This window comes from Salmo trutta, chromosome 20 (genome assembly GCF_901001165.1).
Source record: "Salmo trutta chromosome 20, fSalTru1.1, whole genome shotgun sequence".
Lineage (NCBI taxonomy): Eukaryota > Metazoa > Chordata > Actinopteri > Salmoniformes > Salmonidae > Salmo > Salmo trutta.
The window spans coordinates 8,616,903-8,628,555 of NC_042976.1; the positions used below are offsets into that span (position 1 = coordinate 8,616,903).

Consider the following 11,653-nt stretch of genomic DNA (forward strand, 5'->3'; position numbering starts at 1 on the left):
CCGCCATAGTGTTTCAGGGAGCTGATTATGCCCCAAAGATGGCTCTCTAGCACCCCCATGTGTTCCAATGGAGGCTTCGGGGGTCTATGTGACACAAAGTTCCCATTTCACGACATGCAAAAGCTTCAGTGAAAGATATAACGTAATTAATTCAAAGTGCTCCGAAGATCTATTGAAAGGAATGTTAAACCAGCAGGATTTATTTTATTTTTTTGGCCAAGAAAATGTGATTGTTTGTGGAGAGATATATCTTGAAACTGTACTTCTAGATGTAAGGAAATTGGTAATGCATTTCTAAACAGGATATAATGTGTATTCTGTATGAAAAGATACATAATGAGAAACATATGCACACAGTCTAAAGTTGTTTTGTTAAAAAGTGCATACTCATGGTGGTTTGAGAAACATTCAGTTGAACACATGATTTCAAAAGAGCTCCTTAGGGATCTATGAGAGGATTCCAGTGTGACTCGTCCCATACCGTTGTAGAGTACAGTACATTAAAGGTTAGTCATCCATTGGATGATGTCAATTGTAAAAACAAACAAACCCTTCCTCAGATATTTTACATGTACAGTTCTATATGTTAAACAGTGAAGACCAGATAACAGTAAACAGAGAAAGGTAGACTCGGATGATAAAAGTTATTTCAAATGTTCAAATTGTTTATGATGAAATTCCTACTGAACTATGCCTTTTTGCAGTAAAGGCACCAAAGTTGAGGTTGAAGTTTATACCTACTGCCAGAGGGCAGTTTTAGAAAGCAATGGTAGAGTTGAGCGTGGTGTGAATGGTGTAAAATAGCTCGCTACTGGGGTATCTCTGTGGATGAGAATGGGTATCAAATTAATGATTTGAGAAAAAAATCGCAAATTGTCTTGGAGGGCCAATACTTTTAAATTTTTCTGTTACTGTGCATCTCAACTGCTACCACGTGATCTTTATTTGAGGGCGAGCATTGTGCAAACATACTGACAACATTGTTATCTGGGCTCTTAAATGACACTGTCTGGGTATTTGTATCGCTTGTCCACAGAAATCTTAGTTGGATAATTATTCCTGGAAAGAGCGGTTTAATTTCTTGTAGGCCTGCAGCCCACTGTCAATGCTATCTGTCATCATGCGGAATGGATTGGAAATTCCAAAGTGAACCTTGAAGTTTTATTTTCTGGAAAATGGGAAAGACGAAGACCATACAATTGAATTAGTTCCATCTCTGTGTCTTATTGGAACTTATTGACCACATCATTGCTTGGAACTGGTGTACAAATACATTTTTTAGGGTGAAAGTAGAAGATTACAGCAGTGTGAAAAAGACAATGAGGGCTCTTGTGCTAGGGTTGGTCTGTTATGTGACATGGCCTGATTGTACAGAGGCTCAGTATCCGAGTGTGTAGCACGGTGGAAGGGATCGTCTCAAAGCAGTGCTGTCCTGCCCTCGGGTCTGATCCTGCTAACGTGTGTGGACATTTATCTGGATGAGGACACCAAACCCTGGGGTGGACCAATTCGAATGAGAAACCGAGATGACCGTGAAAGGTGGCCAACTACATGTTTTAATCAAACTTGCAGGTGCTTCAGTAACTAATGAAATTATAATGTTGAAAATGTTAAACTGTACACTTCTAAGATACCTGCATTTTATTACATTTTTTACCCACGCATGAAATGTCTAACTTCAAGTTCAAATTCGATGTAAAAAGTGTATTAGTATGTTTTGCAGTATAGCTATAAACTATGATCTATATTCTATCCCTGTGTCTAGGTAACTTTAGTGGCTTTGACTGTGGCCAGTGTAAGTTTGGCTGGACGGGACCAAACTGTGGTGAGGAAGAACATCCACTCTCTGACTCCAGCTGAGCTCCAGGAGTTCCTGGATGTGTTGGACCGGGCCAAGAACACCACCCACCCAGAATCATTGTCACACAGCACTGGCTGGCCCTGTTGGGGCCCAATGGAACCCAGCCCCAGTTCTCCAACATCTCCATCTAAGACTTCTTTACATGGCAGCACTACTACTCTGTCAGAGACACTCCTTGGGGAATGTGATCCATTACACAAAAACAAACAAGCAAACACAAACAACATATTATAAAGATAATCATTTACATGTGTACAATGTTGAACAATTTAACTTCTATGGATATGATTTCACTTCTAAGACTAGAATGTTTCATCTGGATGTCCATTCAAGCACATTGATTCTCCCGTAAAGGACCTGCCTTCATAATTTGGCACAGATACCACATATTCAGTCTGGAGAGAGACCTGCAGCTAAGAGTGTAAAGGTAAATTAATTGTTGTATTTGTCTTACACAATATGAATATGTACTTGGGAAAATGTCAGCTTCCTTGAATGCGTGTATTTGAATCTGAATAGTTTGTCCTCTGCAGAGACTGACTGGCAATGAGAACTTTGCTGTTCCATACCGGAACTTCGCCACAGGGCAGACTGAGTGTGACGTCTGTACAGCCGCTCTCCTGGGGGGGCACAACCCAGATGACTCCTCCCTCATCAGTAACCAGTCCAGGTTCTCCAATTGGCGGGTGGTGTGTGACAGGTCTGGAGCAATTTGTGTCACAATATTGAATGCATGCAGCTAAGCTGATTACATAAATAAATGTGTATTTTGATGGGTACTGTTTCTTAACCCAGTAATGCCAAATTCAGCGTTTCATCAAATATTTTTTTTACATCTTTTTTGATACCTTAACGGGTCTTAAAATTCAAAATCAAATAGCTAAATGATCCTTGGTATATCCATCTTAAAACAAATCCTTATGTTAGCTTAGACTCTAGAGCAGGATTTCCCAAAACTCGGTGCTCGGGACCCCAAGGGGTGCAACGTTTTGTTTTTTTGCCCCAGAACTACACAACTGATTAAAATAATCAAGATTCGATTATATGAATAAGGTGTTTAGTGTTAGGGCAAAAAATAAATATCTATGTGCATCCCTTGGTGTCCCCAGGACCGAGTTTGGGAAATGCTGCTCTAGAGTCTAAGCTAACATAAGGAATTGTTTTAAGATGGTCATACCAAGGATCATTTAGCTATTTGATTTTGAATTTTAAGACCTGTTAAGGTATCAAAAAAATATGTATTTTTTTTATTTTTATGAAACACTGAATTTGGCATTACTGCTATTAGCCCATAGAAATGCATTGAATAACAGATTCACTACATGGAACAACAGATAATCCTTCCAAAAAAGTTAAGGAAGTTTGTTCTGAAGTGTTTGTCCTACAGTTTATCTGAGAGATTTAAGAAAGATCAGGAAACACATTTTTGTAAATGTATTTAACCCCTTTTGTAGGCACTAAACTACCTCCATATATACTTCTATTCATTTTCTTTAAACGGGTAACGGGGGACCATCAGACGAGTGTTGTGAGGCTTGTGGGTGTCCTAGAGCAAAACAAATCAAAAGCACAATCAAATCAAATGTTATTTGTCACAGACATTTTTAGCAGATGTTATTGCGGGTGTAGGGAAATGCTTGTTTAGAACAGCATTCTTACTGTAAGTAAGTATTCCTCTTGTCCAAATGGGATAGAGCAGGGTGCAGTGCGATGGCATCGTCTGTGGATCTATTGGGTCGGTAAGTAAATTGAAGTGGGTCGAAGGTGTCACGTAAGGTAGAGTTGATATGATCCTTAACTAGCCTTTCAAAGCATTTCATGTTGACAGATGTGAGTGCTATGGGGCGATAGACATTTAGTTCAGTTACCTTAGCTTTCTTGGGTACAGGAACAATGGTGGACATCTTGAAGCAAGTGGGGACAGCAGACTGGGATCGGGAGAGATTGAATATGACCGTAAACACTACAGCCAGCTGGTCTACGCATGCTCTGATGACGCGGCTAGGGATGCCGTCTGGGCTGGAAGCAACGCTTAAATGTCTTACTCTCGTCGGCCGAGAGTCCAAAGTCCTTAGGAGAGGGCCGCATCGGTGGCACCATGTTATCCTCAAAGCGGGCGAAGAAGGTGTTTAGCTTGTCTGGGAGCAAGAAGTCAGTGTCCGCGACGTGGCTGGTTTTCCATTTGTAATCTGTGATTGTCTGTAGACCTTGCCACATACGTCTTGTGTCTGAGCCGTTAAATTGTGACTCCACTTTGTCTCTATACTGACTGTTTGATTGCCTTACGGAGGGAATAACTACACTGTTTGTATTCAACCATATTCCCAGTCACCTTGCCATGGTTAAATGTGGTGGTTCGCGCTTCAGTTTTGCACGAATGCTGCCATCTATCCACGGTTTCTGGTTTGGGTGGGTTTTAATAGTCACAGTGGGAACAACATCCCCTGTACACTTCCTGATGAACTCAGTCACCGTGTCCGTGTATAAGTCAATGTTGTTCTCAGAAGCTACCCGGAACATATCCCACTCCGCGTGATCAAAACAATCTTGAAGAATGGATTCCGATTGGTAAGACCAGTGTTGAATAGACCTTTGCACGGGTACTTCCTGTTTGAGTTTCTGCCTATAGAAAGGGAGGAGCAAAATGGAGTCGTGATCTGATTTGCCGAAGGGAGGGCGAGGGATTGCCTTGTAGGCATTTCAAATGGGGGAGTAGCAGTGGTTGAGTGTTTTATCAGAGTGAGTACTACAGTCAATGTGTTGATAGAACTTTGGTAGCATTTTTCTTAAATTTGCTTTGTTAAAATCCCCAGCTACAATAAATGCGGCCTCAGGATATTTGGTTTCCAGTTTGCATAAAGTCAAGTGTAGGTAGCCTAGTGGTTAGAGCATTGGACTATTGACCAAAAGGTTGCAAGATCGAATCCCTGAGCTGACAAGGTAACAATCTGTCGTTCTGCCCCTGAAGAAGGCACTTAACCCACTGTTCCTAGGCTGTCATTGAAAATAAGAGTTTGTTCTTAACTGACTTGCCTAGTTTAATAAAGGTAAAAAATGTAAAAGTTCCTTGAGGGCCATAGTGGTATTGGCTTGAGGGGGAATATACACAGCTGTGACTATAACAGTCATTCTCTTGTGAGGTAATTTGGTTGGCATTTGATTGGGAGGTATTCTAGGTCGGGTGAACAAAAGGACTTGAGTTTCTGTATGTTATCACACCATGACTAGTTCATCATATAACGTAAACCACCACCCTTCTTCCCGGAGAGTTCTTTATTCCTGCCTATGCGATATACTGAGAACCCAGCTGGCTGTATGGACGGGGACAGTGTATCCCAAGAGAGCCATGATTCTGTGAAACAGAGTATGTTACAGTCCCTGATGTCTCTCTGGAAGGAGAGCCTCGCCCTGAGCTTGTCTACTTTATTCAAATCAAATCAAATCAAATCAAATTTATTTATATAGCCCTTCGTATATCAGCTGAAATCTCAAAGTGCTGTACAGAAACCCAGCCTAAAACCCCAAACAGCAAGCAATGCATGTGAAAGAGGCACGGTGGCTAGGAAAAACTCCCTAGGAAAAACTCCCTAGAAAGGCCAAAAACCTAGGAAGAAACCTAGAGAGGAACCAGGCTATGAGGGGTGGCCAGTCCTCTTCTGGCTGTGCCGGGTGGATATTATAACAGAACATGGTCAAGATGTTAAAATGTTCATAAATGACCAGCATGGTCAAATAATAATAATCATTGTAGTTGTCGAGGGTGCAACAAGCACGTCCGGTGAACAGGTCAGGGTTCCGTAGCCGCAGGCAGAACAGTTGAAACTGGAGCAGCAGCATGGCTGAACATTAGCGAGTAATGTTCAAAGGATTACATTTGGGAAAGTCGTATTCCTAGTCTTAATGCTGGTGAGTTACCGTCGCCATTGACCTCATCCCATCAGTAGATGATGTCTGGCTATTCTTTAAAAGTGCCTTCCTCACCATCTTAAATAAGCATGCCCCATTCAAAAAAAATTGAACTAGGAATAGATATAGTCCTTGGTTCACTCCAGACCTGTCTGACCTTGACCAGCACAAAAACATCCTGTGGAGTTCTGCATTAGCATCGAATAGCCCCCGTGATATGCAACCTTTCTGGGAAGTTAGGAACAAATATACACAGGCAGTTAGGAAAGCTAAGGCTAGCTTTTTGAAACAGAAATTTGCATCCTGTAGAACTAACTCAAAAAAGTTCTGGAACACTGTAAAGTCCATGGAGAATAAGGGCACCTCCTCCCAGCTGCCCACTGCTCTGAGGCTAGGAAACACTGTTACCACTGATAAATCCAATGCAATTGAGAATTTCAATAAGCATTTCTCTACGGCTGGCCATGCTTCCCACCTGGCTATCCCTACCCCAGTCAACTGCCCGGCACCCTCCACAGCAACCCGCCAAAGCCCCCACCATTTCTCCTTCGCCCAAATCCAGATAGCTGATGTTCTGAAAGAGCTGCAAAATCTGGACCCCTACAAATCAGCCGGGCTAGACAATCTGGACCCTCTCTTTCTAAAACTATCTGCCGAAATTGTTGCAACCTCTAATACTAGCCTGTTCAACCTCTCTTTCGTATCGTCTGAGATTCCCAAAGATTGGAAAGCTGCCACGGTCATCCCCCTCTTCAAAGGGGGAGACACTCTAGACCCAAACTGCTACAGTCCTATATCTATCCTACCCTGTCTTTCTAAGGTCTTCGAAAGCCAAGTTAACAAACAGATTACCGACCATTTCGAATCTCACCGTACCTTCTCCGCTATGCAATCTGGTTTCAGAGCTGGTCATGGGTGCACCTCAGCCACGCTCAAGGTCCTAAACGACATCATAACCGCCATCGATAAGAGACATTACTGTGCAGCCGTAATCATCGACCTGGCCAAGGCTTTCGACTCTGTCAATCACCACATTCTTTTTGGCAGACTCGACATCCTTGGTTTCTCAAATGATTGCCTCGCCTGGTTTACCAACTACTTCTCTGATAGAGTTGTGTGTCAAATCGGAGGGCCTGTTGTCCGGACCTCTGGCAGTCTCTATGGGGGTGCCACAGGGTTCAACTCTCGGGCTGACTCTCTTCTCTGAATACATCAATGATGTCGCTCTTGCTGCTGGTGATTCTCTGATCGACCTCTACGCAGACGACACCATTCTGTGTACTGCTGGCCCTTCTTTGGACACAGTGTTAACTAACCTCCAGACGAGCTTCAATGCCATACAACTCTTTTTCCATGGCCTCCAACTGCTGTTAAACGCAAGTAAAACTAAATGCATGCTATTCAATCGATGACGGCCCGCACCTGCTCGCCCGTCCAGCATCACTACTCTGGACGGCTCTGACTTAGAATACGTGGACAACTACAAATACCTAGGTGTCTGGTTAGACTGTAAACTCTCCTTCCAGGCTTAGATTAAGCATCTCCAATCCAAAATTAAATCTAGAATCGGCTTCCTATAGCGCAACAAAGCATCCTTCACTCATGCTGCCAAACATACCCTCGTAAAACTGACCATCCTACCGATCCTCGACTTCGGTGATGTCATCTATAAAATAGCCTCCAACACTCTACTCAACAAATTGGATGCAGTCTATCACAGTGCCATCCGTTTTGTCACCAAAGCCCCATACACTACCCACCACTGCGACCTGTACGCTCTCGTTGGCTGGCCATCGCGTCATACTCGTCGCCAAACCCACTGGCTACAGGTTATCTACAGGTCTCTGCTAGGTAAAGTCCCCGCCTTATCTCAGGTCACTGGTCACCATAGCAGCACCCACTCGTAACACGTGCTCCAGCAGGTATATCTCACTGGTCACCCCCAAAGCCAATTCCTCCTTTGGTCGTCTTTCCTTCCAGTTCTCTGCTGCCAATGACTGGAACGAACTGCAAAAATCTCTGAAGCTGGAGACTCATATCTCCCTCACTAGCTTTAAGCACCAGCTATCAGAGCAGCTCACAGATCACTGCACCTGTACATAGATGGGCTATTTACAGATGGGCTATCTACCTATCTCATCCCCATACTGTATTTATTTATTTATCTTGCTCCTTTGCACCCCAGTATCTCTACTTGCGCATTCATCTTCTGCACATCTACCATTCCAGTGTTTAATTGCTATATTGTAATTACTTCGCCACCATGGCCTATTCATTGCCTTACCTCCCTTATCTTACCTCATTTGCACTCACTGTATATAGACTTTGTGTTTTCTTTTTTTTCTACTGTATTATTGACTGTATGTTTTGTTTATTCCATGTGTAACTCTGTGTTGTTGTATGTGTCGAATTGCTATGCTTTATCTTGGCCAGGTCGCAGTTGCAAATGAGAACTTGTTCTCAACTGGCCTACCTGGTTAAATAAAGGTGAAATAAAATAAAAAAATACATATCCAAAAGTTTTTTAAGGCTGTATGTATTAACACAAAAAAAACATTCTGGGCTAATAATGTAAGAAGTAACACATAAAAAAAAAAAAAAAGAAAGTTGCTTAGGAGGTAGAAGCAGAGCTGCCATGTCTGTCGGCGCCATCTTACTTGTACTGACATATACAGTACGGACATATACAGTACGTGTTCGTGAGAGACACCATTCCACAGAGGTGTGTAGCCCACAACTGTTTGGACGCTACAGACAGAAGTTGGCAGAAGAGTCTGTACCGACTTCAGATCAGTCCTGTGAAGAGTCTCATCTTTACACAGAGGGGTCTGGTGGCACCTTAAATGGGGAGGACGTGCTCATAGTAATGGCTGGAACGGAAAATATGAAATGGTATCGAACACATCAAACACACGGTTTTCATATGTTTGATACCATTCCATTCACTCCATTCCAGCCATTATTATGAGCCGTCCTCCGCTCAGCAGCCTCCTGTGCATAATAGCTTTGTAGGCCAAACTGTTCAGATGCTTTCGAAGTTTTTTTGTGAAAAGGCCAATTTTCAGGATGTCTCATGTTCTGACAAACACCGCTCTAGCGCTACCTTTCACCTCAGATGCGGAAACAGACAAACAGTTCTGTGCTGACATTGCTTCCAGAGGCAGGTTGAAACTCAGTAGTGAGTGTTGCAACTGAGGACAGACAAAAAAAAAATGACAGTGCCACTGAGCTCTTCCGTAAGGCCATTCTACTGCCAATGTTTGTCTATGGAGATTGCATGGCTGTGTGCTCGATTTTATACACCTGTCAGCAACGGGTGTGGCTGAAATAGCCAAATCCACTAATTTGAAGGTGTGTTCACATACACTATATATACAAAAGTATCTCTAGCTTAAACAGGTGGATTTTGATGGGGATTTATTTATTACATTAATTCAATTTCCGGGGCCTCCGGAATGGCGCAGTGATCTAAGGCACTGCAATGCTAACTGTGCCACTAGAGATCCTGGTTCGAGACAAGGCTCTGTCGCAGCCAGCCGCGACTGGGAGACCCATGGGGCAGCACACAATTGGCCCAGCGTTGACCGGGTTAGGGATAGGGTTTGGCCGGCAGGGATGTTCTTATCCCATCGCGCACTAGCGACTCCTGTGGCAGGCCGGGCGCAATGCACGCTGACATGGTCGCCAGGTGTACGGTGTTTACGCTGATACATTGGTGCGGCTGGCTTCCGGGTTAAGCAGGCGTTGTGTCAAGAAGCAGTGCGGCTTGGCTGGGTTATGTTTCGAAGGACGCATGGCTCTCGACCTTCTCCTCTCCCGAATCTGTACGGGAGTTGCAGCGATGGGAAAAGACTAACTATCAACTGGATACCACGAAATTGGGGAGTAAAAGGGGCACAAAAAAATCTATAAATAATTATATATATTTTTTTATCAAAATAAATAAAAATAAAAAATCCTTAAATTAAAATACAAAACATTTATAATTTTTTTTTAAATAGAATAATTAGATTTCCGAAATTGTAGGAGAATGGTTAAAAATGTGTATTTGATTGTCGCTGTTTCTTAATCTACAGTAAAGTTCCTATTATGGTGTGTTGATGAAAGTTGTGTGTGTGTGTGTGTGTGTGTGTGTGTGTGTGTGTGTGTGTGTGTGTGTGTGTGTGTGTGTGTGTGTGTGTGTGTGTGTGTGTGACAAGCTCTCACAGTCTCATGTTAGAATTAGATGTTCATCCAATTTTTCTCAAATGTCAAATTTCCTTGTGTTTAAGGTTAAATTTAGCCATTAACTCCAAATTTTAAGTTTAGGGTTAATTTTAGTAATTAACTCAATAATCTTAAGGTAAGGCATTAACTCAAAATGGTTAAGGTAAGGGTTAAGGCTTGGGATAGGCTTAAAACTAAAATCTCAAAAAACTATATCGCTGGATTCGAACATACAACTTTTGGCACCAGAGGCCGATGCTTACGCCACGTGATGCATCAGAACAGCCCTTAGCTGTGGTATATTTCCTGTTATAAACTGGATAGTTTAGGTCCTGGATGCTGATTGGCTGAAACAGCATTTCATCCGTGTGTCTATCAGACAATATACTGTACCACGGAATGATGCAAAAATAGTTGTTTACTGTTCTATTTATGTAGGTAACTAGTTTATAATAGCTGTAAGGCACCTCAGTAGTTCGTGTTACATGGACAATATACCACATCTGTATCCAGGCTGTATTATCGCATTGCGTCGTGCTTAAGAACAGCCTTTAGCCGTAGTATATTGGCCAATATACCACACACCCTCGGGCCTTCTTGCTTAATTAATTTCTCGTGGACAGACTATGTAAACATAAATGATACCATAGATATGTCATGATACAACAGGATGTGTGAGATAACGAACAGCATTAGTTCCAGTGCATTGGAAAAAATCACGATAACTTAACTTAACTTGCAAAGAGAGAGTGGAGCTCTTCATTCCGGTTCCGAATAAAGAATCTGACCAATTACGCAAGACTTTAGTTCTGAGATTAATGGGCCATATACCACAAACTCCTGAGGTCCCTTATTGCTATTATAAACTGGTTACCAAGATAAATAGAACAGTCATTTTGTATTTTTCATACCGTGGTATATTGTCTGATATACACACAGAGGAAATGCTATTTCAGCCAATCAGCATCCACAAATCAAATTACTGTTATTTTTTATTATAATTAACTACCATGTCTTTTCTCCCAGCATGGATGACTATAACCGCCTGGTCACTCTGTGTAATGGAACCAGTGAGGGATGTATAAGGGAAGGTCAAATAGGAGGACCAACATGCTGCACCAGCGAAGACAGCATGGCTTTGAACCCTTAATACAATGGAAAGTACACAGACAACTCTTGAACTAAAGCCTAACAGGAACTAACAGTAAGCCTACAGTTTATCTGATTATGCCCTCTATGCAATTTTCATGTTATTGTAATAAATGGTCCAACTGAGAAGATCAATTGAAACATAACTCGGGAAAGTACTTATTTCTTCAACATAAATTCCTGAGGGTAGAATGTTTGAGCACGTCATTATGTCTATTCAGCTAATAATAATAACTTAGGGATGAACCTATACAGAATAATGAATACATACTGAATCTTTACTAAAGCTAGTGCCTGTTATTTTCAGTGCCTGTTCCATGAATGATTTCGGACAAAAATGTAGTCTGTTTGAGAATAAAAGTGAATTCGACATCCTTTCATTCTATAGTATATTATAGTATATTTCTTTATGACAATAAGTAAAGGTGTTACAATACCAGCACATTGTTTCTACTAGCTTACATTGAATTATATGTAATTTTTCGATTTAGGATATTTATTTTGAATTCAGTTTTAGATTTTTTTTTAAAT

At 41.9% G+C, this 11,653-nt stretch overlaps 1 pseudogene; it reads left to right on the forward strand.

Moving 5' to 3' along the window:
• Positions 1-1,020: 1,020 nt before the first annotated feature.
• LOC115156285 (L-dopachrome tautomerase-like) lies at positions 1,021-11,123 on the forward strand (annotated as a pseudogene).
• The last annotated feature ends 530 nt before the right edge of the window (positions 11,124-11,653 follow it).